Raw genomic sequence first — 6,146 nt, 5'->3', positions numbered from 1 at the left:
GTCCTGGGATAGACCCCTGCATCAGGCTCCTTGCTCAGCTGGGAGCCTGCCTCTTCTCCCTCTGTGTGCCACATCCCCTCCTTGAGCTCTCTCTCTCTGTCAAATAAATAAATAAATAACATCATAAAAAAAAAGATGGGGTGCCTGGTTGTCTCAGTGGGTTAAGGCCACTGCCTTCAGCTCAGGTCATGATCTCAGGGTCCTGGAATCGAGCCCAGCACCGGGCTCTCTGCTCAGCGGGGAGCCTGCTTCCCCTTCTCTCTCTCTCTGCCTGCCTCTCTGCCTACTTGTGATCTCTGTCTGTCAAATGAATAAATAAAATCTTAAAAAAAAAAAAAAAGAAAATCCATGTATAGGGGCACCTGGGTGGCTCAGTGGGTTAAGCCTCTGCCTTTGGCTCAGGTCATGATCTCAGGATCTTGGGATCAAGTCCCCCATAGTGTTCTCTGCTCAGCAGGGAGGAGCCTGCTTTCCTGTCTCTCTCTGCCTGCCTCTCTACCTTCTTGTGATATCTCTCTCTGTCAAATAAATAAATAAAATATTTTCTTAAAGATTATTTATTTATTTATTTGACAGACAGAGATCACAAGTAGGCAGAGAGGCAGGCAGAGAGAGAGAGAGGAGGAGGAAGCAGGCTCCCTGCAGAGCAGAGAGCCTGATATGGGGCTCGATCCCAGGACCCTGGGATCATGACCTGAGCCAAAGGCAGAGGTTTTAACCCACTGAGCCACCCAGGTGCCCCATAAATAAAATCTTTAAAAAAAGATTTATTTATTTGACAAAGATAGAGGGAACACAAGCTGGGGGAGTGGGAGAGGGAGAAACAGGCTTCCCGCTGAGCAGGGAGCCCAATGCGGGACTCGATCCCAAGACCCTGGGATTATGACCTAAGCTGAAAGCAGACGCTTAACAACTGAGGCACCCAGGCACCCCCATTTCTGTTGTTTTAAGAAAAAAAAAGACTCAGCGAACATTTACTGAGCGCCTACTCTGTGCCGGGCACTGGAAGTAAAATGGCACCTCAGGGGAAGGACCTTACCCGGAGGAGCAGGCTTCCATAAGGGCAGTAGACCAGTAAATGGAGGGGCTTTGAGAATGATGGTGTGGTACTATGTAGAAGATGTTTTGTGCCCGGGGTCTCCAAGACCACCCCCAGTTTTGATGATTCACTCTGAGTGACTCCATGTAGTTGTATTCACGGCTGATTTTTTTTTGTAGATTGTATTCATTTATTTGTCAGACAAAGAGAGCACAAGCAGGGGGAGCGACAGGCAGAGGGAGAAGCAGGATACTCACTGAGCAAGGAGCCCGGCACGAGACTCGATCCCAGCACCCTGGGATCATGACCTGAACCAAAGGCAGATGCTTAACTGAGACATGCAGATGCCCCTAAAGATTTTTTTAAGTAATCTCTGCACCCAGCGTGGGGCCTGAACTCACAACCCCAAGAGCAAAAGTTGCATGCCCCACCGATAGAGCCAGCCAGACACCCTGGAGCTTGTCATCTAGATTACAACAGCTCTTTCCCCTTGTGTTGAGAAAGTTCCAGCCACCTTGACCATGACTGTGACACCAGAAGTTGATGTGGGAGCAGAAGGCAGCCCTACATGGACATGACCTAACAACTCACCCCAAAAGGGACATATGTATTGGGGTGGCAGTGATCAAAACCTTCCTCTGAGATGTGACATGCAAGGGAGGCATAGTAGACAGCGGTTGATGACGTGAGCTTCGGAGGAAGACACTGACATTCAAGCAGGATTGGACTTATGACTCAGAAGCTCTTATTGGCATGACCAATGCTGCTATTTAGTAAGTGTTTGAAGAAAGCTTTATTTTTTTTAAAGATTTCGTTTTTAAGTAATCTCTACACCCAATGTGGGGCTTGAACCCACAACCCCAAGGTCAAGAGTCACGCCCTACTGACTTAGCCAGCCAGGCACCCCAATATTTGAAGGATGCTTTAAAATAAAATGTTTACCCATGGGAAAGTTGGTTTGTCCAGTCTCAGTTTCATCATTTGTAAAACTTATGATGATAATAATCTCACCAAATTGTTCCATACGTATACATAAGGATTCGATACATACACAATAAGGATTAAGGTGCCGCTCCTGAGGCCTGGCTCCAAAAAAGACTACTAGAATTCAATTTAAATAGTCAGAGGATGAAGGACCATGAACGGAGAGTTATATGAATTCCGGTCATTTCCCGATGATGCTGAGTCATTCTGGGGCTGCGCTAAGCCAGCAACTTTCCAAGTGATGGAATTCCAAATGACTGGGCAGGAACGAGACAATAAGAATGTTCTCATGAACCCTTGTAAGAAATCTCCAGCACTAACCATGTGTTTAGATTTGTGGTAATTGGATTCTTGAAAAGGAGTGCATATTTAATAAGCACTCACTGACCCCATATCAAATGGCCAGACAGCAAAACATGACCTAGTTCAGAATTTGGCACTGGCAAAGCGGAAAGACTCCAGAGGCACTTATAATGCTAAATGGAACAGTTCATAATAATGCTCTAACGGCCATAAATCTCTATGTACTAAAGAGTAGAATGGGAAGATGTAAAATGTTTAACTTGCGGGAAAAGCAAGAAATCAATGATGAAAAAATGTCCACAATAGCCAAACTATGGAAAGAACCTAGATGTCCATCAACAGATGAATGGATCAGGAAGATGTGGTATATATACACAATGGAATACTATGCAGCCATCAAAAGAAATGAAATCTTGCCATTTGCAACAACATGGATGGAACTAGAGCATATCATGCTTAGCGAAATAAGTCAAGCAGAGAAAGACAACTATCATATGATCTCCCTGATATGAGGAAGTGGTGATGCAACATGGGGGCTTAAGTGGGTAGGAGAAGAATCAATGAAACAAGATGGGACTGGGAGGGAGACAAACCATAAGTGACTCTTAATCTCACAAAACAAACTGAGGGTTGCTGGGGGGAGGGGGTTTGGGAGACGGGGGTGGGATTATGGACATTGGGGAGGGTATGTGCTTTGGTGAGTGCTGTGAAGTGTGTAAACCTGGTGATTCACAGACCTGTACCCCTGGGGATAAAAATATATGTTTATAAAAAATTAAAAATTAAAAATTAAAAAAAAAAACAAACAACAGCAGTAGAAGGCTTTCTATCAGCCTAGGATAGACGTAGTAGACACAGCAAAAAGAGTGTAATTAGGGGTGCCTGGCTGGCTCAGTTGGAAGAATATGTGACTCTTGATCCCGGGGTTGTGAGTTCAAGCCCATGGTGGGTATAGAGATTAGTATATGATATATATTTTATGTATGATATATATATTATGCATATGTTATATAATAAATATATGTTTATTAATATATAAACAGAAATACAATAAACTATAATATATAATATTTATTATAATAAACTATAATATTATAACATATAATATTATAACATATAATATTATATATAATATCTATAATATTATAATATATAATACAATAAACTATAATATATAATATAATATAATATATAATATACAATAAACTATAATATATAAACACAAAGACAATAAACTATAATATATAATATTTATAATATATAAACTATATATAAACTATAATATATAATATATAATAACTGTAATATATAATATATAATATATAAACTATAATATATAATATATAAACTATAATATATAATAATTTATATATCTAAATATAATATATAATTAATAAGGCTATATTAAGTTTATTCTCTTATAATTATGAATATGTCTTTTAGTCAATGACCAGGGAACATTAATAATTATTGACCCTCATATTAGGCCACAAAGAAAAGTTCAGTAAATTCCAAAAAGTAGAATGGATACACACCACATTCTCTGACCATAGTAGGATCGACTTAGATTCCTTAAAAACTTCAAACAATATCTGTCCTAAATAATTCTTACATTAATATAACAGTACACCAAAATTTGCAAGAAATCTAGAAAAATAGGTTTGAAATTTCTCTGTAATGAGGACATTATGTATCAAAGTGTACAGGGTAGAGCTAAATGGGATCTCAGAGCAAAATTCACAGTTTAAGATATGCTTATATACCATAGCGTTGAAAAATTTCCAAACGACTAAATATACCCAAACCGAAATCAATAGACAAGTGATAAGCTGGGAGAAACACTTGCAGTACAGGGAATACGACAAAGGGTGTGATATTGTGATTTATAAGGAATTGGGTCATTCATTTCTCACATCCATTTGGTCTTTGTCCACAGTCCCTGACTCACAGCCCCCCAAAGCCTCGGAATTTCCTAAGTGGGGGAAGTGATAAAGGTATCTTGTGTTATGTTAATGAGGGGACTTTGGAAAACACCTTAGGTCGGGGGCTGGTTGCTGGGGGAACCAATGGGGATTGAGAGGGTTGGAAATTTCAGCTTCTTCCCCGCTCTCTAGGGGAGGGGCTAGAGTTTGAGTCTAAGCACTGACATCAGAGATTTACTCAATCATCCCTATGTAATGAAGCTTCCATAAAAACCTAAAAAAACAGGGGTGCGGAGAGCTTCCGGGTTGGTGAACACATGGAAATTCATGGTGAGTGAGGTGCTCGGAAAAGGCTTGGAAGCCCTGAGCCTTTTCCCCATAGCTCTTCCATCCAGCTATTCCCAAGTTACATGCTTCCATAATAAATCAGGGGTCTAGGGATGTAAACTGTTTCTCTGAGTTCTGTGAGCTGCTCTTGCAAATTAATGGAAACCAAGGGAGAGGTGTTTGTAGCTGGTGGGTCAGAAGCACAAGTGATCCTGGACTTCTGACCGGTATCTGACGTTGGGGGCCGGGTGTGGTCTCCTGGGACTGAGGCCTGAACTCGAGGACTCTGATGCTGCCTCTGGGTAGACAGTGTCAAAATTGAGTTGAAATTTTAGGACCCTCAGCTGGGGTCCGGAGAATTTCCTGTTGGATGCGGGCAGTGGATTTGGGTTCAACACCCAAAAGAATGAGTGGCCTTTGTTATTTCATAAATCAATAAGACAAAAAGTGAACAGGAATGGACAAAAGATATGAATGAAAAGTTCACCAAAAAAGAAAGGGGAATAATAGCCAAAAACATGTGAAAACATGCTCAAATTCATTCATAAGACAAGAAACTAACCAATGTGATCATCTTTTCCTTTGCCGGATTGATAAAAATGTGTATGTTAAATATCCAGTGTAGACAAGGCATGAGGAAACCTGACAAGCATAAGAGGCAGGAGTATAGACCTGAAAAACTGTTTTTGTTCTTGTTTTTTATTAATACACAATGTATTACTCGCTTTAGGGGTACAGGTCTGTGATTCAGCAACCTTACACACTTCACAGCACTCCCCAGTGTCCATCACCCAGCCACCTCTCCCTCCCACCCCTTTCCCCTTCAGCAGCCCTCAGTTTGTTTCCTGAGATTGAGAGTCTCTAATGGTTTGTCTCCCCTTTGGTTTTGTCTTGTTTCGTTTTGCCTTCCCTTCCCCTATGACCCTCTGTCTTGTTTCTCAAATTCCTCATATCAGTGAGATCATATGGTAATTGTCTTTCTCTGACTTACTTCGCTCAGCATACTACCCTCTAGTTCCAGCCACGTCATTGCAAATGGCAAGATTTCAATTTTTGATGGCTGCATAGTATTCCATTGTGTATATAAACCACATCTTCTTTATCCATTCATCTGTTGATGGACATATAGGCTCTTTCTATGGTTTAACTATCGTGGACATTGCTGCTATATACATTGGGGTGCACTTGCCTCTTCAGATCACTACACTGAACAAGTGCTTTGAAGGAAGTGTTTGGAGGAAGTTTGGTGGAATTTGTATATATTATGATCCAGAAATTTTGATGCTAGGAAGTTATCTTTTCTTTTATTTATTTTATTTTATTTTTTAAAGATTCTATTTATTTGTCAGAGAGAGAGAGAGATAGAAAGTGAGCATGGGGGTGGGGAGGGACGTGGGCAGAGGGAGAAGCAGACTCCCTACTGAGCAAGGAGCCCGATGCAGGGCTCCATCCCAGGACCCTGGGATCATGACCTGAGGCAGATGCTTAATATCTGAGCCACTCAGGTACCCTATATGGTTGTTTTTTAAAAAGTCAGTAAAGTTAAAAAAAAAAAAAACAATGTCAGTAAA

The sequence above is a fragment of the Mustela putorius genome, unplaced genomic scaffold (genome assembly GCF_011764305.1).
Source record: "Mustela putorius furo isolate JIRA1106 unplaced genomic scaffold, ASM1176430v1.1 tig00003903_pilon_pilon_pilon, whole genome shotgun sequence".
Classification (NCBI taxonomy): domain Eukaryota; kingdom Metazoa; phylum Chordata; class Mammalia; order Carnivora; family Mustelidae; genus Mustela; species Mustela putorius.
Note: the sequence above shows the minus strand (reverse complement) of the source record.